This window comes from Leopardus geoffroyi, chromosome B4, assembly GCF_018350155.1.
Source record: "Leopardus geoffroyi isolate Oge1 chromosome B4, O.geoffroyi_Oge1_pat1.0, whole genome shotgun sequence".
NCBI classification, from domain to species: domain Eukaryota; kingdom Metazoa; phylum Chordata; class Mammalia; order Carnivora; family Felidae; genus Leopardus; species Leopardus geoffroyi.
In genome coordinates, this window is record NC_059341.1 from 39,096,973 (window position 1) to 39,122,750 (window position 25,778).

At 43.3% G+C, this 25,778-nt stretch overlaps 1 long non-coding RNA gene across 6 annotated transcripts in view; it reads right to left on the reverse strand.

The window, feature by feature from the left end:
- Positions 1-300: 300 nt before the first annotated feature.
- Positions 301-25,778, reverse strand: part of LOC123591186 — a 66,339-nt gene continuing 40,861 nt past the window's right edge. Inside the window, exons 1-3 of one of the 6 annotated variants that reach the window (XR_006709157.1) lie at positions 5,443-6,170; positions 3,230-5,305; positions 301-2,317 (exon numbers count right to left, since the gene is read on the reverse strand). This is a non-coding gene — a long non-coding RNA (uncharacterized LOC123591186). Of the gene's footprint in view, positions 2,318-3,229; positions 6,171-7,020; positions 8,246-9,932; positions 10,104-25,778 lie in introns of those variants that run through there. The other 5 variants (XR_006709156.1, XR_006709155.1, XR_006709154.1 and 2 more) reach the window with 5 other exon arrangements.

The following is a 25,778-nucleotide window of genomic DNA, read 5'->3' on the forward strand; positions in this document are numbered from 1 at the left end:
AACTGACAAAAATAGCAACAGATCAGGGTTAAATATCTTAGTCTTTAAATGGCTTCAATTATGGTATCATTTCAAAAATGCACCTATTAAAAAAGGGGATTTATAGGAGGAAAGCACACACTTATAAGATAGTAGTTGATAAACAGAAAGCCTGTTTATGTTATTATATATTTATAAGATGAGTCCTAACCTGCTGTTGAGAGACCAGTAATTGTAGAAAAACTCCCTCATAATGGTGAGCAACGCAAGCTCCAACACCATCCAGACATTTAGAGAGCCTCTTGACATGTCTCTGGAACATGTTGTAAAGTGCATTTTCCTGATTTATTTAATAAAAGCAATTCTTGCTCATTATTCCTCTTATTATCATTGGTAATAATAATAACAGGGTGTTTGAACATGTTACTTTAGCTCTGGGATTGGCCAGAAGGGAAGCTTATATCCTACTGTTTATTACTCATCTAATAGTGGGGACCTATAAACCAACAAGGGTGTGCACGGGATGGAAAGGAGACTCTGCCTTAGGGGATGGGGGAAGGGTGGCTCGTGCCACAGGTGTATCTGCAGGGGGAAGAGCTCCTCATATCTGTGTCTTTCCCCCACAATACAATGTTCAAAAGATGCTGGTCCAGTCCCTCTCTCAGACCGTGCCTGAAGGATGTCAAACATCACAGGTGGAAATGCTCCAAAATTGATGTGGTCTTTGCTTTTGTACCCATCTCTGCCATTGTGAAGATGTGAGCCCACATTCTTTCTGTGACATGCAGGCACCATGGTGGCCTCCTTCATTAGACCTTTGAAGACACTGCTTAACAGAAACAGCCACAACATACAGGAAGACAGAGTCTCTTACTTTGGACACTGATCTAGAAAAGGCAAGGGTGACAAAAACCATCAGACCTTGAAGCCAACTGCCTGTGTAAGTGCATGGGTGGAAAGTTTCTCTCTGCTTTAAAAATAATAACTAGCAATTTCACACTGTGCCGGAGTCTATAAGAGGCTTAGCCTCATGTCATCTTACCTGTCACAGGCCTGACTTCCTGTAGAACATAGGTTCAATCCTCCTTGTCCTGGACACAAAGGAGCTGCAGGTCAACTGGGGACACCAGGAAAAGGAGGTTCCAGTATTGATCTGGGTCTGACGTTCTGCTCCTCCATTTACTAGAGGTGGGAACTGAAGTATTTGCTCAAATATTCTGAGCCCCGTTTTCCTCATCTGTATAATATAAGCCGTAATGTCAAACATACTAGCCTGTTACGAGGGTGAGGCAAAACCATATGTCCAACAGCTAGCACTCAATCAATGTCCTTCTCATTACAGTCCAGCCCAAGGTGGGTTGTGGCACTCAGCGGTCTTCCCTGTTGCTCAAAGGCTTGAGAGAGTCTCCTTTCCAAATTCTAGTAAAGGTCCGAATAAGGAAAGTGAATTGGATATTTTCATTTATTTCCTCCCAAGGAACTTAAAGATAAATCTGATCAAGATATTACCTCACTGGTGTTTAAAGGCAAAGTATAATAACTTTCATGATTTAGATAGAGAAACTGAGGATTGGAGAAATTAGGGAATTGCTCACAAGTATGTAATAAGCTGGAATTTTTACTCTGAGAGTACCAGAGCTGGGTTTGTTTGTTTCTTTGTTTGTTTTCCCTCTAAGGGTCCTTCCACTATTATCATTTTGGTGAACAAGGACATTCTTTCTACATTGTGAGTAAAATGAATTAGAACCAATATTGGTAAACAGAACTCTTTACAGTTTACAAATCATTTTCAGAAAAATATCTCCCTAATTTTATAACCTAAAATTTCAAAAGTAATACTTTCGAGATAAGTATTACTATTATCATTTACAAATGAAACTGAAATTCTAAGATGTTCCTTGACCTGTCCTAAGTCATGGAGTTCAAATAAGTAGAGCCCAGATCAGTGTGACTCCAAACATGGTTCCACCATTATGCATTATACACTATTCTTGCACATGTAATGTGAAAATTGTATGAGTATTCTGTTTAAAGTATAGTTCCCTGCCCTCACATTCCTCACCACCTGGCACCTTTATCTTTTCTCTTAGTCCAAGAGGCTTCCAACTTTCAAATTCTTGCTCCACTGTTCAGCTTGACTTGATTCATACCTTCCTTTCAGATCTCAGGGTATCCTGATTCTTCACCTCTCCTGTGTGCTTTCCAGGAGCATGCTGCGAGGCATGAGCTTGTCAGTTCCTACTTTATCTTCTGACTTTAAAACTCAGTCCTCCATGAGAGATAATCCAGGGTTTGTGGGTCTTGAAGTTTATGCAATTTGCGGAGGGTGGGGGGGGCTCTATAGACAAGAAAAATAAAATTAGGTACAGACCCTTGGAAGAAGCTCTTCTAGGTGAGGGGACCTAAAACCCATGCTTCCAAGATTCATAGTAGATTGGCTGACTCTGCCTCTCTCCCCATGTAAGATACAACTCTAGTCGGGCTACCCATTAAGTCTGCCTGGGGCCAGAGGCCAAGCTTGCAGGCTTACCCACTTAACTCCCACAGCACAGTCAAGAAGGTGTGATGGCTTCCATTTTATAATTCTATTCTTTTCTAATTTATTATTTTCCAGTCAAAGTTTGAGTTTCTTGAACTCAAGGAGCCTGCTTTCTATTTCTCGGTAGGACCCCTCACTGACCTCAGCATAATCTTGAGCTCAGAAATGTTTTTGGAATGAATGAATGTTTGAAAAGATGGGTGAATAGAGTAAATGTTCAATAAGTACTTTTTCTTCTTTTTTTTTTTTTTAATTTTTTTTTTTTCAACGTTTATTTATTTTTGGGACAGAGAGAGACAGAGCATGAACGGGGGAGGGGCAGAGAGAGAGGGAGACACAGAATCGGAAACAGGCTCCAGGCTCTGAGCCATCAGCCCAGAGCCCGACGCGGGGCTCGAACTCACGGACCGCGAGATCATGACCTGGCTGAAGTCGGACGCCTAACCGACTACGCCACCCAGGCGCCCCAGTACTTTTTGAATTTATAGCAGAAAATGTAATGATTTTAATAATTACCACTTATTGAGTACCTATTATAATCCAGTTACTCTTCATATGTTATCTCTCATCATAGCAATCCTGCAGGGTGAGAGTTATGATCTCTAATTTATAGCTGAAGAGACTGAGGTTCTTCATGATTAAGTCACTTGCCCAATCTTAGACAGTAAGTGGCAGAGCCAGAACCCATCACTCTAAAGCCCAAGTTCTTACCACCTCACTCAACACCTTTGAAGTCAGAACCAGTATACTTCGATCAGGTGAACAGAGTCCAGCCCGGCTGGGCACCTACTCATCGTGTCTGCTTCACCTGTGAATGAGGAAGTGAAGGCAAGTCCCTTCCCGCTTTAGCAGGCTTTGTCTTCTGCTTCCCCTGTTCCCCCTGGACATTGGACATCTTCCCAGTAACATATTAGTCCCATGAATTTGAACAGTGGGCAAAAATTCTCTCAATGTGTCCTCAGTAGGAAGTAAAATTATAAACGTTAGCTTGGCGAACAAAATAACTATGCCAAGGAGACCAGAATTCTGGGGACCACACTGGTGAACATTGCCTGGGCCCCAGCAGAGGCGGGGAGGCAAGCGAGATAGTCTGGTGCTTTTGCCTTCTGCCCCAGACCATTCTGCAGATAATCTAGCAGAAAGATGCCCTTTGTGGTAAGACTCTGTGATCATAGGGGAATTGTGAGGATGAATGCCAGATTCCCACCAAGTGCTGGTAATGAGGAGATCTCTCTTGGGCAATTTTTGTATGATGAAAATGTGGTGGTGCTTTTAAGAGGTTTCAAGAGCCTTAGGCAAAAGATGCTCTGATAACTTTGGAATGAGGTGCTCAAAGGCTTCCACCTCCATTATACCATTGAAGTCTCTATAGCCCTTTCAGGGTGAGGCTTGAGGCAGTCATAGTAATTCCCATTCTATAGAGGGGAAATTGGGAACCCAGGATCACAGAACCCAGGAGGTCACTGTATTCATTCTATATTTGGCATAGCATGCGATTGTTCCAAATACAAGAAGTTTCTAGAAGACAAGGTGAACTAGAATCTTCCTTTTGTATTCTACTCCAGTTCAATTTGGTATTCCAAGAATGCTGGTTGATGCTGGGTAAAGTGCTTATGGGAAAATGGTGATGATGACCATCGTGACTGTGGCCTACAGCAGAGACCTGAATTCACATAGGTGTGACAGCATAAAGGACACGAGGTAACTCACCTGTCCCCAAGTCCTTGAGTACTGAGGCCCAAAGGACCTTGCAGAATCCTTCTAGCCCAGTGACACACCACTCATGATGTGACCCACAAAAAAGGAGGGGTGGGAGATTGGAATCAACATGCTCTTCAGTTTATAGCCCAGGTTTGTAGTCCATTTTTCCAGAATTCCAGGCCATTCCCTGAGCTAGCCAGACAATAACTGATTCCTGTAGGAATGTCTGGCTTTGTCTGGACTGCTGGCAAATGAGGACATGTACTGCTCAGCTCCTTTTTTAAGAAAGGACTTGAAGAGTGTGTCTACCTAATGGGTGCCAGATTTTAGCTTCCTCAGAATCCACTTCAACTTCCTTCCTTCCTTGGGGACAGGTGGTCATATAAAGACCCAGATTTCACACCAATGTGGGACTCCTTGGTTAGGCAGTCCTTGCTCTGCAACTCCCCATCGAGCTGGCAGAGACTTTAGGTGTGCATCTTATGGGTCCCTCTGCCCAATTCTGCTTGCTCCCCTTCTTTCACACATACTCCCCTGAAACCATTTGCACTCTTAACTCTACCTCAGTAGAGGGTTTCCTGGGGAACCCAACTAACATACCTCCCTTAACTTTCAAAAAATACTGGTACCTAGTCCTGGAATGAAAGTGGAGAAATGTTAAGATCTTGCACCCAATAGGAGGAAAAGAAAGAACCCAGCACACAGGTTCACCAGAGGAAGAATAGCCTAAGTGACCAGAGGCGTGCATGGCAGTGGTTGGCCCCAGAACTAAACATGGGCTACAGAGACCAGGTCATCAGGCTGCCTTGAAAACGCAGCTAACTATACCCAGGGGGTAATGCCAAGGCACCAAGCTTTCACTCTACCATCTAAGGAGGGGGGGAATTGAAAAGTAACCTTTTTGCAGACTAAGTTACTTTGAGGCCTGAGTGAATTACTGCTCTAAGCTTCAGGTTCCCCACATGTAAAGTAGGACAAGTAACACATGTTGTTAAGGATTACCTTTCATTTGATCTAGGGATGATTCTCTTCTCAAGCTCCATGTCTGGATCAAGTGCATCAATCTTCTTGTCCTGGACTTTGTGCCTTGATGAAGAGACAAGGACTCAAGTCCTTGTCCAGTGCCACATAGTCTTTCAGATAGCTGACCCATGTCTGAATACAAGCCTTCCACCCCATTTCACAACCCGAGTTTACCTGAGTATAAGGGGAAAAATACATACCTGTACACAGGTACATTTGGCGCCTTTCTGTGTATGATCCAGGGGAAATTTCTTACTGGGAAAGAGAGCAGCTCCAGTCTAGCTTGGTCCCAAAATGACTTGGTTACCCCCAGAGGTGAATTCCATCTGGGAGATGCAAAATCTCTAGGCTCCAGAAGTTCTGGGTTCCGTGTTTTCAGAACTGAGCAATTTTTATGAGTATCAGGGGTCAAGAAGCAAGTGTATTTTAAAAATACACTGGTTTTTTTTTTTTATTAAAGTAGGACGTATATTAAGAAAAGCACATAAATCAAAATGTTCAAGATAATTAGTCATCAGGGAAATGCAAATGAAACCACAACGAGATACCACCACACACCCACTAGGATGGCTATAATCAAAAAGACAGATAACAACAAGTATTGGTGAGGGTGTGGAGCAATCAAAACCCTCATATGCTGCTCGTGGGAAAGTAAAATTGTGCACCCCCTGTGGAAATTGTTTTCTGGCAGTTTCTCAAAAAGTTCAGCAAAGGGTTATCATATGACCCAACACTTCCACTCCTCAGTGCATACCCACGAGAAATGGAAACATTTCTACACAAACACTTGCACGTTAATCTTATAGCCCATTATTCATAAGGGCCATAAGGTGGAAACAACCCAAATATCTACCAGCTGATGAATTGATAAATAAAAGTGGTATATCCACACAATGGAATAATATTTGGCCATAAAAAAAAATAAAGTACTGATTTGTGCCACAGTACAGATGAATCTTGAAAATATTATGCTAAATGAAAAAAAGCCAGTTGCAAAAGACCACATATTATATGATACCATTTATACTAAATGTGAAGAATAGGAAAATTTACAGAGACAGAAAGTAGGTTAGTAATTGCTTAAGTCTGAGAAGGAGGGGGCTATAGGAAGGTGATAGCTAAAGGGTACAGTTTCTTTTAGTGGTGATGAAAAGGTTCTAAAATTGACTATAGTAAGTGATTGTATATATCTGTATATACTAAAAACTATTAAATTGTATAATTTAAATGGATGAATTCTATGATTTGTGAATTGTATCTCAATAAAACTGTTATTTTAAAATGTTCAGCTCAAAAAAATGTCTAGCTCAATGAATTATTCAAAAAATGAATACCTTAGGGTTCCTTGGTGGCTCAGTCAGTTAAGCATCTGACTCTTGATTTCAGCTCAGGTAAGTTCGAGCCCCACATGGGGCTCTACACCGATAGCATGAAGCCTGCCTGGGATTTTCTCTCTCCCTCTATCTCTGTCCCTCCCCTGCTTTCTCTCTCTCTTTCTCTCTCTCTCTATCTCTCTCTTCCTCATCCTCTTCCTCCTCCTCCTCCTCCTCCTCCTCCTCCCATGCTGGTTCTCTCTCTCAAAAATAAATAAATAAATGTTAAAAAATGAATAACTCATGTAACCATCACCTAGGTCAAGAGATGGAACATTCTAGGGACACCTGGGTGACTCAGTCGGTTAACATTGGGCTCTTGGTTTCTGCTCAGGTCATGATCTCACAGTTTGTGGGTTTGGGCCCAAATCAGGCTCCTCGCTGACAGTGCAGAGCCTGCTTCGAAATCTCTCTCTCTCTGACCCACACCTCCTGTTGTTTCTTGCTCTCTCTCAAAATAAATAAACTTTAAAAAATATTTTAAAAAAGGAGTAGAATATTCTAGAACCCCAGAAGCCTCCCTACCTCCTGTGAGGAAATGTATTTTTTGTTTATTCATTGAGTCCCTTATCTCCAGGAATCTTACCGTGCATCTCTGGAGTAAGTCATTTAGTGTGCTTGGTATTAACTTCCAATGGGTCTGTAATAAAACATGGGGACTTCCCTGGTGATCTTTCTCATGAAGAACAGTGTTAAGTTCCAGGTTCCCATCTTAAGGAGGGCACTGACACATTTGGGCTCATCTCAAAGATATGGGCAGAGTAGGGAGAGGACCAGTTCAAGTGAACAACAGCTGAGGAGCCAGGTATATGTTAGCCTGGAGAAAAGACATCCTGGGGGGACCTAATTGTTGTCTTCCCCTATTAAGGTGTTGACACATGAAAGTGAGGACACCTGTGCTGTGTCACCCCTACTGGATATCTGAGAGCAGGAGTCGGGCAATCCTACTATGTACAGTGTCCAGCACTACCTTTGGTACTCGACACACAGACATCATCAAAATCAGTTACCGAGGGCATAATATGTGTCAGGCATTTTCTCAAGTCTGCGCAAAGACCTTGCCAGATGGGTGTGATTATCCACATTTCACAAATGAAGAGTTAACTGGCTGGAGAAGAGTTCCTGGTGGGGATAAATGGCACAATGTGGTCCTCTCCAGCCCCAGCACCTTTATCCTGATTTGAATCCTACATGCTGGCTGTAGGTGTGGTCTTTAGAGCTGCAAGGCCCCTTAGCCTGTCCTTGACCACTCCCACTTGACCAACCTCCCATAACCATGCCAAGAAACCCAAGCTGAAGGAAAAGGTATTCTTACTTTGACTCCAAAATCCATTCCCAGGGACCAAGGAACAACTCCCTCAAACACAAAGTCAGCACGTCCATTACATGGAACCAGAGAGACACAGGGAGACCTAGGAGCTTCCAGGAAGGAAGGAGAAAGAGGGACGATACCAACATGCCATAAACGAGCTGTGGTCATCGGGATGATGCTGTCCCAGTGGGTGGTCCTGCCTCTTCCTTGGAAATTCACATTTCAGATTCTATTCATCCTGAAGGACTATTGCCATGTACTATGTGCTGAGCTGGATGCTTCCCTTCGTGATAGCCTCCGTGGAACCCCACAGCATCCCTGTGAATACATGCAACATTATCCCTTTTAAAGATGATTAAACCAAGATTCTGACCAGCAGCTGCATGAACCTCTTCAGGAAACGTTGGTCTAAAAAAGCTATTTTGGGTTTATTCATGGCTTCTCATCTTACCTGCTGTGAGATGACCCACACATATCACCCCTTCCAGGCCTCAGTTTCCCAATCTGTAAGCATGGAGCATGGGACTAGGGCTGCACAGTAGCTTGAAGAAATGGTCTGAAAAGAACAAAGCAAGTGCTTTTCCAAATATGGGTCTTTGCAGGAGCACCATTTGAGTGCAGCCCCTGGTTTTGGCTTAAATTGTTCAGAGTTGACCATACACAAAATTACTCATATGGCTGAGATTTGGGCAGGTGGCATTAAGAGATCTGACAAAGTTGTTCTAGATGTGAAAGCGAAGTCTCCATGCCCCAAAAGTTCTCAAACGTTTCTGTCTCTGAAGCTCTGGTCAAATCTGTGTGTCCTAAATTTGCTTTCAGTTTCCTTTGACAGAGGTGGGGAGCTGATAGGTGGGGGAAACCTGCTTTTTTCCTCAGATGCTGTAATGCATACTTAATAGATGTGCAATTATGATCACCCAGTGAGGGCTCTCACAGCTTCTCGACTTCTGAACACTAACCTGGCAACCCACGCCACATCCCTGCGGCCTGGCCCTGGTCCAGGCTTCTGAGTCTTATCTGTCAGACCCTTAATAAAAACAGGAACTGGATCCTTAATGACCCAGGGGCTACCTCTGGCTCCTTTCTTGCCTGCTCTACTCTGAGCTCTCAAATGGCCTCCAAGCTCTGAAGGAAAGGTTTTTCCCAGCTCAGCAAAGGGCCACACACATCTCCGGCTTCTATAGGGGCGGCTCAGAGTTTAGCCTCTTAGGGCTGGAAGAGATTTGTAAGTCCTTAGATTCATTCCACTGACACCAGGTCGGCCACATGTAGGGTTCCCAAACCTCACTGCCTTCTCCTTTCTTTAGGTCCACATCTGTGCAGGCCTTGTGAATCTTTTAATCAGATCATCCAGTCGTGGCCAAAGATTCTCACCATCCCGTGCCAGCTAGATCCTTAGGCGGGCACAGATGGTGACTTGGTAGCTCCTATTTGCACCTGCTGTTTTAGAGGACTCAAGAAGTGGAAGTCCTCGTAGACTCAGCATGCGTCCTGTGGTAGCCCCTGACCTTGTCCTAGTGTGCTTGTGCTAATAGCACTGACTGTGTGTTCAGTTGTATCGACAGACTCTTGTAATTGTTAAGTTCTCCTGGGCACATGGGCTATTTTCCCAAATACAATCTATTTGCCTTAAGGAAGGAAGAATGCATCTTACACTTTATCGCCCAGCATAGAGCCTAGCAGTGGTAGTAATAATAGGCACGAGTTATGAGAGCTCTGTGTCAGACACCATGAAAGGAATTATTAATACATTCATTTATTTTACTTTGATAAGAATAGCACAATTAAATATTGTTACCATTGTAAGACAAAGAAACAAGGATCAGGTTCGTTAAGGGATTTGTTCCAGGTCATACAGCCTATAAATGATAGAATCAGCGTTCAAACCCAAGACAATCTGAGAACAAGTTGTATTAAGCTAAGCTAAACTATGCTGTGTAACAAGTAACTCTGAAATGTCAGTGGCCATATATACATATACAGGTAATGCAAGTCTATTTCTCACCCATCCAAAAGCTGCTACAGGTCTGAGCGTCTCTCCAGAGTTGTTGCCCTCCTTGACGCCATTCAGCAACCCTGTCTCTTTCCATCTGGTTTCCTCCACCCTGACGTGTGGCCTTTACGATCCGTCTATCCGAGGAAGAGGGGGCTGGAAGGTTGTGCGGAGCTTCCACGGCTAGACGTGAGCATGACCGGACGGTGTCACTTCCACCCATATTCTGTGAACAGATCACTCACATGCCCCCACCTGACTCCTCTGTGTTCAGGAAAGAGGAAAATCAGAAATGAGGAAGCCCTAGCAATCTGCTACAGAAGCTTATGTGTATTCCACCATGCTAAGCTGCCTCTAAAACCTGAAATTAAAAAACAAAGTACTTTCTGACTGACATCACCACCAGGGCATCGCTGGGATACAAAAGATTATAAAGGAGGAGGTAGGGGGGCGCTTCACTCTTGAGAAAAAACGCAGGCTTTGATATGTTTAATCAGCCTCCAAATCCCCAACCTAATTATCACCCAGACAGAGGAGCTGGGCTGCCCTTGTTTCCCCTCATTCTGATTATTGATCTTCTGTGACTTCTCATTAAGGTGTCCCTAGTGTCCGCTATACCCTAATCTTCATGCACACAAATGTGCGGATGGTGTGCACAGCAGAGGGGAACAAGAGGCAGACACTGTTGGTGCAGTTTTGGGCACTGGACAGACACATGGCTTTCATATTCAGGTTCTTATTAACCCTCACAACAAACCTATTTGGTGTAGCGTTTGGTACTCTCACCCATCGCACGGAGCAGGAATCAGAGCCTCCGAGTGATTACACTACTTTCCCAAAGTTACACACTGGGATCTTCTCATTCGAAACCCCAGCTTTTCCCCTACAATCACACTTAATTTTCCCCACCCCCTTTTATTTCCTTAAGTAGATTTCAGTTGCACTGAACTGTACTAATCATAATACTTATTTCTTGATACACTCTTATCTTTGTTTCATGCACAACCCTACTTGGGTTTCTTTGCTGTTTTGTTTCATTTTCATTTTTAAAGACAAACTCCCAGAAACATACCACCCAGCACGCGGTTTTTCTTCATCCCATCCTCCCTGCCTCCTCCACCAATGTAATATAACCAATATACTAAATTCCAGAGGCATCATTTCCTGCTTTGCTTTTTACATTATTTTATCCAGTTTATGTGTATTCTTATATTTACTTTATTTTTTTTAATTTTGTAAAATGAGTATAATTGTCATAAATTATATTTTGGGATTTACTTTTGCACTGAATATGATAGTAAGGTTGATCCACATTGTGTGTCACAGTGGTTCATTCCTTTTGAACACTGTATAATATTATTATATGAATTATTCATGTTACAGTCTATTCTCTTATCACTGCTATTGTGAGCAATATTGCCATGAAATGTCTTTTGGTGGGTGTGAAAAATTTGTCTATGTAACTAGGAGTGAAATTACTATGTGGTGGCATATGGGAAGATTTTCCAAAGTAGTTGTAACAATTTACACACCCATAGGCAATGAAAGATGTGTGGACCTACGTCCTCTCCAACATTGGGTCAAATTCTTAAAGTTTCCAAATGAATGGATGCACTTCTCTGATCACTAATGAGGTTGAGTTTGTTCATTAGCTTTATGTTTCCTCTTCTGTGAATGCCTGTCCATGTCTCTTGCCCATTTTTCTACTGGGCTGTTTATGCTTTTCTTATTGACTTATAGGAGTTCTTTGTATATTCTTTAAGCCAACCTGTTTGTAATTTGTCTTTTCAGTTTCTTTAATGAAGTTTCATTTGATGTTCTTTGTTTTAATATCTCTAAGATTAACACTTTCTGTATTTGTTTGACAAACTTTTCCCTGCCCCAAGGTCTAAAAGATACTCATTTATGTGTTCTTTTAAATCTAGGATTTGAAATCTAAAGTTAAAGTTTTTTTAAACTTTTCTCTTTGACAGTTAAGTCAATCTGAAATTTTTATATGGTGTGAGATAGGGAATATATTTCCTCTTTTCCCATATGGATAATCATTTTTTTCAGCTTTGTTTGTCGAAGAGCTCCCCTTTTCCCCTCAATCAGCCATGCCACCTCTGTCACTTTTCAAAGTTCTAAATCTGCACAGGTCTGTTTCTGCATTCTCCATTCTATCCCATGTGTCCATCCTGTGGCATTGCCAGAATGTCTTCATTACTCAAGCAGAGTGAGATTGGCCTCTCTCCTGGTTCTACTTCTTCCAGCATTGGCAATGACACCATTTCCCTCTAGAACCTTTCAGTCCAGATGAATTTCCTTTTCTCCATAACCTGCTCAATCACAATCTGAGACTTGCTTTACCCGAAGAGTCTCTATACACAGAAGGAAGTGACAGGTCAAGAACTTGATCTCACTGGGCACCATCCCTGAGTATTCTTGCCTGGCTCACCCTACAGTGATCAGGGCCCAGGATTGCACATTTGCTTGTCTACACCCCCAAACACCTTTGTCTAGATAACCCAACAACCCTTGTCATCCATGGAAGCCCTTACAGTGCCCCAGCTAGGCTGAGTCCCTATCTCCAGTTTTGCTAAAACCCAGAGGAACATGTGATGGGAAGAGAATTCCACAGCCTCTGGGATTGGCTCTGGTTTGTGGATGAGTAAGTCTTGCCTTCCCAAGATGTGATTTAGAGAGAAGATGTGATTAAAGATTAAAGATGTGATTCTTTAAAGAAGATGTAATTTCAGAGTTTCTCTTGTTCTTTGTGTACCGAACGGGGTTTAGGAATATCCCTTAAAGGGATTTTTAGATGTGCAAAGGGAGATCTCAGAGTTCAGCGGGATGCTGGAGATTAAAAGTAAGACTGCTTTATGAGCTGCTAAACAGACATTTTGAAATTGCACAAGGTTGGGACCTTAAAAGAGAGTAGATGGTTGAAAGGGTCTTCAGAGAAAGGATCCTCAGCAACTAAGTGTGGGCATGGCCAGTGAAAAATCTTCCCTATAAGAAAAGGGCCAACAAGTTTCTAGAAACAGTGGTGTCTGACCTTCAGTATGTAGTTTTTTTCCTTCCTTGTGCCAACCAGCTAGCTATTTCTAGCCCTTGGGAAAGTCTGTTAAGCACAATAGCTGTGTGTTCATGTTGCTCTAGGGGAAGAAAAATCAGCCGTAGTCTGAACAGTAGACAAGACAGGGGTTTGGAAGAACAGCTGCCCTAGTGTGGGGGTAGGGAGCAAAATGTAAGTGAGAATCAAGAATTTCCTAAGTGCAAGAATTAGAAGGTAAATATGGCCATGAGAATATAAACTCACAAGCAGGATCATGGGAAATATTGGAGAGGACTCTGGGAAAGACTCTGGCTTCCCATGGTGCTGAAATGGATGTTCAACCCCTATTATTTAGATGTTAAGGCAAAGGTAAAACAGAAGACTGGAAAATGTGGATTCATTTAGAGATGCATGGATACAGGGGCTGTGAGGGATGTGATGGTCTTGAAAACTTATGGGGCTTCTTTAAGTCTGGTCTGAGACCCTCATTTCACAGTTGCTTTGTGAAAGGAGCAGAGATAGCAAGTGGGCAACTCCAGAAGGTGAAGGATTAACTTATCAAGGTTGAAAGACAAAAATCCATCCCTTAGGGGTCCCTGTATCCTGACCACAGACCCCTCTCCAAGCAGGAGCCAGCCAGAGTCAGACATTGGGTGAGATCTTCCTTTCTCCCTTCTTCTTCCCTATTGTCTGCAGGTATTATGACCAGGGAACATTTGTCAAGTCATTTGGAGATAGTCTGTACCAGGCCAGCTTGGGCGGAGGAAGTGGTAGTACTGAGGGACACTTTAATCATTCACCGTTGATAACTTAGTCTCTCTCTCTCTCTCTCTCTCTCTCTCTCTGTCTCTTCCCTCACCCCGCATATATTTTTCTATTATAGTAAAATATACTTTTTGGCCATTTTCAAGTGTACACCTCAGTGGCATTAAATAAATTCACAATGCTGTGCAACCATTATCACTATTTCCACAATTTTTTTTATAACCCTAAACAGAAACTCTGTACTCATTAAATAATAAATTCCCATAAAATTAACAAATGAATAAACAATGAATCTCCACACATCCACCCCATCCAGCGCTGGTAACCTCTATTCCACTTTCTGTTTCTGTGACTTTGTCTATTCTAAGTACCTCAGATAAGTGAAATCATATAATATTTGCCCTTTTGTTCTGGCTTATTTCACTTAGCAAAATGCCTTCAAGATTCATCTATGTTGTAGTGTATATCAGAATTTCATTACCTTTTATGGTCTATTATATGTATAAATGTCTGCTATATGTATACACCATACTTCGTTCATTCTCTGTTGATGCAGACTTGGGTTGTTTCCACCTTTCGGCTATTGTGAATACTGCTACTATGAACGTTGACATGTTAGTATCTGTTAGAGTTCCTGCTTTTGATTCCTTTCCATACATATCCAGGAGTGAAATCACTGGATCGTATGGTAACTTTATGCTTAGCTCTTTGAAGGACCACCAAACTGCTTCCCATAGTAGCTAGACCATTTTACATGCCACCAAGCAATGCATAAGTGTTCCAATATCTCCACAACCTCTCTATCATTTATTTTCTGTTTATTTTTATTTTGATAATAGCTATTTTAATTGGTTATGAAATGGTATCTCATTGGGGTTTTTTGATTTGCATTTCCTTAATGACTAGTGATGTTGAGAATCTTTTGATGTGCTTATTGGCCATTTGTATACATTCTATAGAGAAATGTCTAGTCAAGTTCTTTGACCATTTTTCAATTGGGTTATTTGGTTTTTGTTGTTGAGTTTTAGGAGTTCTTTATATATTCTGGATATTAATCCCTTATCAGTTATGTGATTGGCATTTTTTTCCTCCCATTCTGTGGGTTGTCACTTCAGTCTCCTAGTATCATTTGATGCACAAAAGTTTTTAATTTTAATTGAGCTCAATTTATTTAGTTTTTCTTTTGTTGCTTGTGCTTTTGGTGTCATATTCAAGACATCATTGCCAAATCTAATGTCATGAAGGTTTCCCCTAAAAGAAGATGGTTTTCTTCTAAAAGCTATATAGCTTTATTCTATTCTTATTTTTTAAGTGTTTATTTACTTTCGAGAGAAAGTGTGTGTGTGCAAGCAGGAGCAGGGCAAAAAGAAAAGGGGACAGAGGATCCAAACCAGGCTCTGTGCTGACAGCAGAGAGCCCAAAGTGGCGCTCGAACTCATGAACCATGAGATCATGACCTAAGCCAAAGTCAGACACTTAACTGACTGAGCCAGCCAGACACCCCAAAGCTGTGTAGTTTTAGCTCTTTATTGTCTTTGATCCATTTGAGTTAATTTTTTAAATACAGTACAAAATAAGGTTCTAATTTCATTCTTTTGGATGTGGATATCCAGTCTTCCTAGCATCATCTGTGGAAAATTCTGTCCTTTCCATTGAATAGTCTTTGTTTCCTTGTTAAAAATCATTTGACCATACATTTGAAAGCTTATTTATGGGCTCTCTATTCTGCTCCATTGGTCTATATGTCTGTCTTTATATCAATACTACACTGTTTTAATTACTGTAGCTTTTGTAGTAAGTTTTGAAGTCAGGAAATTCAAGTCTTTCATCTTCTTCTTTTTCAAGATTGTTTTGGTTATTCAGGGTTGTTTGAGATTCCATATGAACTTTAGGATGGGTTTTTCTATTTTCACACACACACTATATTCCATATTATATATTTTATGTTATATGTTATATATTTTATATATCAATATCACTGGGATTTTGTCACAAATTATGTTGAATGTCTAGATCACTTTGGGTAGTATTGTTAGCTTAACAATATTATGTCTTCCAATCTGCAAACACAGTATGTCTCTCCATTTATTTATCTTTAATTTCTATCAGCTAAGTTTTATAGTTTTTCATGTACAAGTCCTTTGCCCCCTTGATTAAATCTATTCCTAAGTATTTTATTCTTTTTGAGTCTATGACAAATGGAATTGTTTCCTTAATTCCTTTTACAGATTGTTGAATGTGTAGAAACAAAACTGATTTTTGTGTGTTGATTTTGTATCCTGCTACTTTACTAAATTTGTTTAACAGTTTTTGGTGGAATGTTTAGGGTTTTTTACATATAATATCATGTCACCTGTGAACATAGATCAGCTCACTGCTTGTTTTACTTTTTTTTTTTAAGTTTATTTATTTTGAGAGAGAGTGTGCACAAGCGAGTGGGGGAGGGGCAGAGAGAGAAAGGGGGAGAGACAGAGAATCCGGAGCAGGCTCCACACTCTCAGTGAGGAGCCCAACGTGGGGCTCAAACCCATGAATGGTGAAATCATGACCTGAGCCTAAATCAAGAGTCGGATCCTCAACTGACTGAGCCACCAAGGTACCCCTCACTGCTTGTTTTCCAATATGGGTATATTTTATTTCTTTTTCCTGCCTAATTGCTCTGGCTAAAGCTTCCAATACTGTATTAAACAGAAATGGTGAAAACATACATCTTTGTCTTGTTCCTGGTCTTAGGGGTGAATCTCTTTTTCTAAAAATGGGATCTTTTCACTCTGCTGTCAGAAAGGATGTTTTAAATGCATCTAAGAAGATATCTGGGGGCTAAATTCATGGTAACAAGTGAATAATTAATATTAAATTCTCTCTTTGGAACAATTCTTACAAACTTGAAGAATATTGTAGCTGAAGACCCAGAAGGGTAGAGTGACTTTCCTAAGTCAACACAGCAAACTGGATACTATTCTGGGACTAGAAGTCAGGACTTCTGACTCTTGTCAAATGCTACTGACATTAGAGCACATAGTAAAACATAAAAGAGAGGCACCTGCAACTCTAGAAGTGAAACAAGAATTTCAAGAGAAGCAGGAGGGGCACAGAAAGGGAGTGAAGATTTGGGGAGCTAGATTGGTTTTGAAGACAAATCCTCACTACTTCACAATTGGCTAGAATGGACCCAGAAACAAATTAAGTTTTACAACCCCTACCTGTTGGGGCTTAGATTAATGAACTCGTTTATTCACTTAAAAAATATACAGAGGCCTACTATGTGCCATGTACCAGGAAAACAGCATGGAACAAAAACTCAAGGTGTCTACTCCTCAGGGAGCTGACATTCTAGTGCTACTTGTTCCCAAACCCCTCTTTGATAACCTCCTTCTTTCTTCAAATTCTCCATAGCGTGAGCCATAGCATACAAAGTAGGAAGATTCAGCTGAGGTCAGAGATGCTATTAAAGGTTAGAACGTGAAAATAACAACAATAGGGATAACAGCAGCTTTGAGGATTCTTTGGGGCTATGAAGGGTCTCTGGTGGTCCCTCTCTGTCCCAAGGACAATGAAGAGGTGAAGGTCATCCCACTCCTGTTACTGAGCAACGTCTGATGCAGTGGCAGGAGTCCTACTCTATTCTTTTTTTTTTTTTTAATTTTTTAAATGTTTTATTTTGTTTTGAGAGAGAGAGACAGAGGGAGAAAGACAGAGTGGGGGAGGGGCAGAGAGAGAGGGAGACACAGAATCCGAAGCAGGCTCCAGGCTCTGAGCTGTCAGCACAGAGCCTGACATGGGACTTGAACTCACAGACCACGAGATCATGACCTGAGCTGAAGTTGGATGCTTAACCAACTGAGCCACCCAGGTACCCCTGTCCTATTCTATTCTTAGGAGAGAATTTTTGGAGCTCAGTCTCTGTCTCCAGGTGGAAGATCTCACACTAAACCCCAACTGTAGCTAAAAAAGGTGTGGCATGGATCCGAATGCCAGAAAACCCTGTCATAGAGTTCAGTCCTAAAAGCTACAGGGAAAACAGTCACAGAAGCCCTTGGTTGGTGGCATCCTGGCCTATCATCAACATTCTCAGGGTCGTTCCTTCTCACAGCTAGGTCTCTCCACTCTGTCTGCCTCTGTCTTGCTGTCCCACCGTCTGCCCCAGTATCAGCCCAGTATCAGGAAGAGCAGGGAATTAGGCAAAGTGAAAAAGCCTTGGGAGGACATGAGGGGAGACCCCACTGGGGTTGTCACTGGGGTTCAGTGACAAGAGTTGGAGGACCTGGATTCTAGTTCCATCTCACTGGCTGGTTCATGTGTCTAAAAAGATCACTTTACTGTTCTTGATCTCATCTTTCGCATCTGAAAAGTGGGGAACCATATTAGTGAAGATAATGCCCAGCTACTGTAGCAGTGACAGCCCCAAATCTCAGTGGCTTAAGACAAGAGAAGTTTCTCATTCACTTAAAGTCCACTTGACAGTGGGGGTGGGGAGCTACTCCACAATATCTTCCAAGGACCCAGGCTGGCAGAGCATCTGGCATTCAAGGATGCCTGGTTGTCAACAGGCAGTGCCAGACGGGAAGAGAAGAGTACAATAAGGATCTCACAGGAGGTGTCTGTGGACCAGGTCTGTAAATGGCACGTATCACTCTGCATGCATTCCGTGCAGACATCTCACCGCAGGGTAGACTGGGAAACATATGAGCCGTGTTCTTAGGAGGCACGGGAAGCAGACAAAGACCCTGCACCGACGAGGCTCACTTTCTATGGCCTTGTGGCTTAAGGTGTGATCCATGGACCACGAGCAACAGCATTTCCTGGGAATGTATTAAAAATGCAGAATCTCAGGGGCACCTGGATGGCTCAGTGGGTTGAGCATCTGGCTCTTGGTTTCGAGCATCTTGGTTTCGGCTCAGGTCATAATCTCACAGTTCGTGAGTTCAAGCCTCATGTCAGGCTCCACACTGAGAGTATGGAAGTTGCTTGGGATTCTCTCTCTCCCCTTCTCTCTCTGCCCCTTCCCCTGCTCATGTGCATGCATACACACACACACACACACACACACACACACTCAAAATATATAAACCTAAAAAAAAAGAAATGCAGAATATCAGACCCTACCCCAGATGCACTAAGTCTGAACCTGAATTTTAATAAGAGCCATAGGTAGTGTGGGTCCACTTTTCAGGGTTGAGAGGAATGTCCTAGTGAGGGGAAATGAACATGCTGGTCTAGTATCCTGGTTACTTCATTAACAAGGGCTGTGGAGTCTGATGAGCCTGACAGAATCCTGTGTCTTCCACTTGTTAGCTGCATAATCTTGGGCAAGTTACTTCATCAAGTTTTAGTTCCTCCAATGGTAGTAATAATGGTATTTACCTTACAGGGTCATTGGGATTATGAAATGAGACAGTCCGTACAAACTCATCATCATACTGCCTGCTATAGAATTTGTGCTCAACAGATGTTCACTGGTATTAACCTCATTGCTATTACTTCTCCCACAGAGTTGGTGTCCCTTTAACTTCCCTAAATCAACCCCAGCACAAGGATAGCAAATACATGGCATGCATCTCACTAGTTTATTCTCCAGTGTCCAAGATAGACTTGCTAGTCATTCAAGACACTCTTTCTCCCAGAGCCCAGACTTGCCTGAGAGTCTGTCTTACACAAGTTTTCAGGTAGCTGTTACTACTTAACCGAAGTAGGTATGTAAGAAAAACTATTTGCCATCTCTGGTTGACTTGGGCACTGGCAGTGACCAAACCTCCCCTTTACTCTCAACTGTATCGGTATTCTTATTAGGGGACAAAGAAAGAGAAGAGGGCAAAGACCAGTAGAAAGTGTCCAGCCTGGGAGACTATGAGGATATGGTGGAGTCCTTGCAAATGAGGGGTCGGGAGATGAAGTGGCTCTGAGGAAGGGGCTCAACTAGAGGCACATTAAATTTGAAGTCTTTAAAATTTTTTTTTTTTTTTCAACGTTTATTTATTTTTGGGACAGAGAGAGACAGAGCATGAACGGGGGAGGGGCAGAGTGAGAGGGAGACACAGAATCGGAAACAGGCTCCAGGCTCTGAGCCATCAGCCCAGAGCCCGATGCGGGGCTCGAACTCACGGACCGCGAGATCGTGACCTGGCTGAAGTCGGACGCTTAACCGACTGCGCCACCCAGGCGCCCCAAATTTGAAGTCTTTAAGACATCTAAATGGAAATATTAGAACGTATGAAGACACAGGACTGGATTTAGGAGAAGCCTCTGGGTTGGAGACAAAGATCAGGTCACATCTGTGGCAGACACTGCTGATTATCCAACCACCATTTCCCCCTTCTGCTTAGTTAACTGTACCCCACTTTTGTTCACATGTAGAGTAGTCTTCTTTCCAGAGGAGATTAGACCCTAACCCAGCCTCAGACCCTAGTGCTGTGGATGAATCTTGATTAGCCCAACATCTTGATTAGTCACAGATAATTCCATTCCCCTTACCGGTTTTTAAGTTTGGGAATGTAATACAGTTCTGGACAATACAGTATGTCTGTGAAGAAGATTCTAAACATTTCTAGGATTCCTCTATTTTTTTTGAAAAAAGATGGAAACAGAAGCTTCTTATTGTCTGCATCTAGATGTGGCTCTATGAGATGGACTGACTAAAGCTTCCACAGCCATTTTGGGACCATGAGGGGACAAGGCTGAGGGCAAAACCCAGCATGCTAAGGACGGACGAAGAGAAAGATGGAAAGAAATGGTCTCTGATGATATCATCAATCTATCAGATTAGTCCAACCCCAGAAAAGACCTCAGGAGTCCTTGCTACGTGATAATAAATGTTTTCCCTAATTTCTTTTAAGTTACTCATTTATTTTGAGAGAGAGAGAGTGAGTATGCACAGGGGAGGGGCAGAGAGAGAGAGAGAGAGAATCCCACACAGGCTCTGCACTGTCAGCACAGAGCCAGATGCAGGGCTCGAACTCACAAACTGTGAGATCATGACCTGAGCCAAAGTCAAGAGTCAGATGCTTAACCGACTGAGCCACCCAGGTGTCCCATATTCTTCTTATTTAAGCCAGCTGAGTCACAGTCTGTGTTGTTTGTTGCCAAAAGAATTTCAGCCAATATACCACCTCTGCAGAGAAATTTCTATATGACAGAAGTGACCACTAAAACCATGAGAGTGTTTGTAAAACTCAATGGAGTGGGCAGGGAGGAGGAAAACCATGGGGAAGGTCATTGGTGTGGTGATCGAAGGAAAGGAAAGAGCAAAGGAGACAGAGAAAGAGCACCATCAAGGGTAGGAGGATAATTAGAACAACCTGTGGCATACAGGTTCATGGAATGAGAGGCTCAAGAAAAAAATATATAAGTGGTTCTGTAACAAAAGAGTGGCACAGAGCCTAGGTAGCTCTGTCAGTTAAGCCTCTCTGACTCTTGGTTTTGGCTCAGGTCATGATCTTGCATTTTGGGAGTTCCAGCCCCACATGAGGTTCTACACTGACACCACGGAGCCTACTTGGGATTCTCTCTCTCTGCCCTCCCCTCTCTCTCAAAATAAATAAATAAACATTAAAAAAAAAGTGGTGCAGAAGCCAGTGGAAAGGGAGTGAAGATAATTATTTGTTGGTTGACTGACTACCTGTCTGTTTGATTGCTTGTTCAACGGCTCTGCTCCCTGCTCACCAGCTACTTCCTGGTGGCCCAGATGACCCCAGGGGCCAGGACTTGGGAAACTTTGGCCCTGTGGGTGACAAAGCAGCATCCCTCTGCAGATATGAAAGCCACATGCGTGGGGCTTCCGGGACGGTGGGGTTTACAGAATGCTGCCCATTGTCAGCTGAGGAGTCCTGACACCTGGTCCTGACCCTATCTTCTGTAGACAGAACATGAAACAGAGTTTTGTTTATCAGCTGTAACTGGAGGGAAGTCACTTTGTTGCATTCTTGTTGCCAGTACAGGGAACAGCCCTAGCTTCCTGCTGCTCTCCTCCTCCTTCTTCCTTCCTCCTTGCTCCTTTAGTATACTCCACGCTTCCTGCCTTTCATCACAGGGTTCCCTCTGCCATGAATGTCCTTCCTCCTCATCCCATCTCTACTTGTTAAAGTCTCTTCCTGTCCTTCAGGACTGACACCTCCTCCGTGAAGCCCTCCCCATTCCTCCCAACTGGAAAATGTCTCTGGCACTTAAGTGATCCTATTCCACTTGGCTTCAACCTCTGTTTTCCTAAGCACTGGGGGTGGGGGGGGGGGCAGTACTGGAGACATTTGTGGTTTCCTGGGAGACAAGAAAGACACAGAAGGAAATTCACCTATACAAATAAGGCAAGGCCTGCACAAACTCTGTCCCGTGTATGAAGAGGGTGGGCACAGGGGAAATAGAGAAGTGACTGGATCCTCTCCTCCCACCTGCAAACTAGCCCTTCCTCTCTTCCCTTCTCAGATGACCTCTGGGGCAGAACAGCCTTGGCAGGGTGGGCTGCATAAGTCCGCAGTCATCAGCTGGGAGCAGTGCTCCCAGGTCAGCCTGTGCACAGCTGGCCTTCCCCACCATTGGAGGGTGAGTGACCTCACAGGCCCCCAGATAAACGCCTACTTCCTTTTGGGCCAGCCTCACTCCATGGGCCTCCCCTCTGCTTGGCCCCTCTCCACCTCTGCAGCCTTTTCTCCTGGGCTCCAAGCCTGATGTCTAGCCACTCTCTTTCTCCTTATCTCTCTCCTTCTTTATCTGGCATTGTTTCTTTCTCTGTCTGCCCATCTCTCCCAGACGATGTCCTTGTCCTTCCTTACCCCTCTTCCTCACTCTCTCATCCACCCGACTGAAATAAAGATCCTCCAAAGAAAACAGATAGGCTTCTTGCATATCAGCACACGTTGATTGGGGGAACTACAAAACAGATGCAGAGAAGGTGATGCTTTGGAGTGTCTGGTACCCGTCGGCAGAGAAACTTACATGTGTTCTTCAGACTTGATTGGACCTAGGGGTAAAATCGTGGGTCAGGGTCCAGAAAGCCCGAGTTAGAAATGTAACCTGTCCCTTTTCTTTTTCTTTTTTAAAAATGTTTTTTTTTAACATTTATTTATTATTGAGAGACAGAGAGAGACAGAGCATGAGCATGGGAGGGGCAGAGAGAGGGGGAGACACAGAATCTGAAGCGGGCTCCAGGCTCTAAGCTGTCAGCACAGAGCCCCACGTGGGGCTTGAACTCACAAACCGAGAGATCATGACCTGAGATGAAGTCGGCCGCCTAACCGACTGAGCCACCAGGCGCACCTGTCCCTTTTCTAGTGTCCTAAACTGGCAGCCTAAATTTGCTTGATTGTAAGCCCATATCATTTTTTAAAAATTGAGTGGTATCTTCAATATATGCACATCTAACTATTTATTTATTTTATTTTATTTTCTTAGAGAGAGAGTGGGCATGGGCAGCGAAGGGGCAGAGAGAGAGGGAGAGAGAGAATCCCAAGCAGGCTCCACACTGTCAGCACAGAGCCCCGTATGGGGCTCGAATCCACGAACTGTGAGATCATGACCTGAGCCAAAGTTGGATGCTTAACCGACTGAGCCACCCAGGTGCCCCACATCTAACTATTTCTAAGTCATAAGTGAAATAAAATCGTCACTTGTGGCAAAGAATGCTACTTGCTTCCCATTATCCTTTTTCCTTTCCTCTACAATATTAAAACCCCTAAATTTTAGACATATAGCCATCCAAAATGAAGACTACATTTTTCATGCCCAAGCAGCTAGACATACCTGTTTGGATTAAGTTCTGGCCAAGGGAGTTTCAGGGGAAGCGATGTATAAATTCTGGAACCTGCCCCCTCTTGCTCACTTCCCCCATGCTGCCTGCTGGAGTGTGGATTTGGTAGCTAAGCCATCTTGAACTCCATGGAGTAGGATCAGATCTAGTAATGGTGAGGAGACAGGAGAGAAGGAGCCTAGGTCTCTGGGAAAAGCCTGATGGAGAAGATACTTCACCCAGGAGATGGGAGGTACTGGCTTCCAGATACTTCTATGTAGTTGAGTCCTGCTATCATGCAGCTGAACCTATGTTTTAACTACATTGTACTTCTATGGAAACATTGTATACATCATAAAACATATGTACAATATGACTATGAAAAGGATATTTTTAAATACATTTTTTATATGAGAAAAAGTTTAGATTAATGGAGAATTTGTAAAGGTGGCTCAGAGAGTTTGCATATACCCCATACCCAGTTTCCCCTATTATTAAATCTTAACTTAGTGTGGTAGATTTGTCCCAATTAATGAACCAATGCTGATACAGTATTAACTGAAAACTTTTGCTTTACAATGGTGGTTTTTAAATAAATAGAAGTTTCCCATTTTCTTCCCATCACCATATAGCTTGTGCACTCCCATAAATGTGTACCCCAGGGGGGTAACATTGTCCTAGTTAATGGGGCTGTCAGTCCCCTTGCCAGTCACATAGCACAGAATGGGACACTGAGAGGCAACACCAGGTAAAGGGAGGCCAAAGAGTGTGAGTACTGAGTGGTATCACCAAGGATCAGTCCAGAAAGCTTCTTGGAAGTTGGGTTTTGCCAGGAGATACAGGGATGGACAGAAGGGTCTGGAGCTTCCAAGGTGATGACTAGCCCATGTGCAGACCCCAAGAGTGGGAAGGAGCAAAGGCAAACAGAGCGGCAGTGAGGTAGAATCTGGTTTGCATTAGGAATGCGGCCTGGGAGGCAGCAAACAGCAAGACAGAGTCAGGGAGGCTGGGTGGTAGACTTCTGCCCTGGGTCTTGGGTACTTTTCTTGTTACAGAGCCTGTCTGTTTTTTTTTTTTTTTTTTTTTGAGCCCAAGGCACTGTCTGTTCTGCTGGGGTCTGTGTGTCCTGGCCCCTCATTAAAGCAATGGGATTTTCCTTGACCCTTGGGAGTCCATGTATCTGGAAAGCAGCCATAATCTTTGAGAAAAGTCACAGCAAGACTCCCCTTTTCAGGCCAGGCCAGGGGATAAGAGCTATAGGGGGAATCAAGGCCTTTTCCGGCATGTGCATGGAATGCATCCACTTGTATGCTGCACACTCCTTCCTGACAGCTTCTGTTCAAATTCCGATTCCCAGCGAGGAGCAAGAACCAGGTTCCTTGTGTCTGTGCAGGGAAGATGCCTGTGAACCAAAGGAGTTCAGGAAACAGGGTGCCTGGGGTCATCTGCATTTTCTCTCAGTTGGAGGCAAGAAAGCCCAGGGAGTTGCGCCTGGTGGCCCAGCAACCTGGCCATCATCTAGGTCTGGTTTGTAGAAACAGAGGTACAGAATAAGGGGTCACAGACAGCGAGGGTGGAAGGAATAGAAGCACATTTATAACACTGTATTGAAATAATCTTGGGGCGCCTGGGTATCTTAGCTAAGCGTCCGATTCTTGCTTTTGGCTCAGGTCATGATCTCACGATTCGTGGTTCGGGCCCTGCGTCTGGCTCCACACTGGCAGTGTGGAGTCTGCTTTGGATTCTCTCTCTCTCCCTTTCTCTCTGCCCATCCCCTGCTCAATCTCTCTAAACAAACAAACAAACAAACAAACTTAAAAAAATACAACCAATTTATCTGTCTAGATGAGAGCAGTCTGAGGATGGGGACTGGGTCCTGCTCCTTTTGGATTTCCATGTCTAGTCCAGTGCCTGGCATGCGATATGTGCTCAGTACTTGTGTGTTGAATGAATTGCCCATCTAAACATACTTACCGGGACACCTGGGTGGCTCAGTCAGTTAAGCATCTGACTCTTGATCTAAGCTCAGGTCACGATCTCACAGTTGGTGAGTTCTAGTCCCACATTGGGCTCAGCGCTGATGGTGCAGAGCTTGTTTGGGATTCTCTTTCTCTGCCCTCTCTCTCCGTCTCTCTCTCTCTCTCTCTCTCTCTCTCTCTCTCTCAAAATAAATAAATAAATAAATAAATAAATAAATAAATAAACATACTTACCTCATTCGTGGCAGAACCAGCAGGAGCCTGGGTATCCTGAGCCTTGGGTTCTACTGTTCTTCTCACTACACTGAATTACTGAGTTGCTTCTGGACCTCAGTCTGGCTTAGCAGAAGTTCAAGGTACTT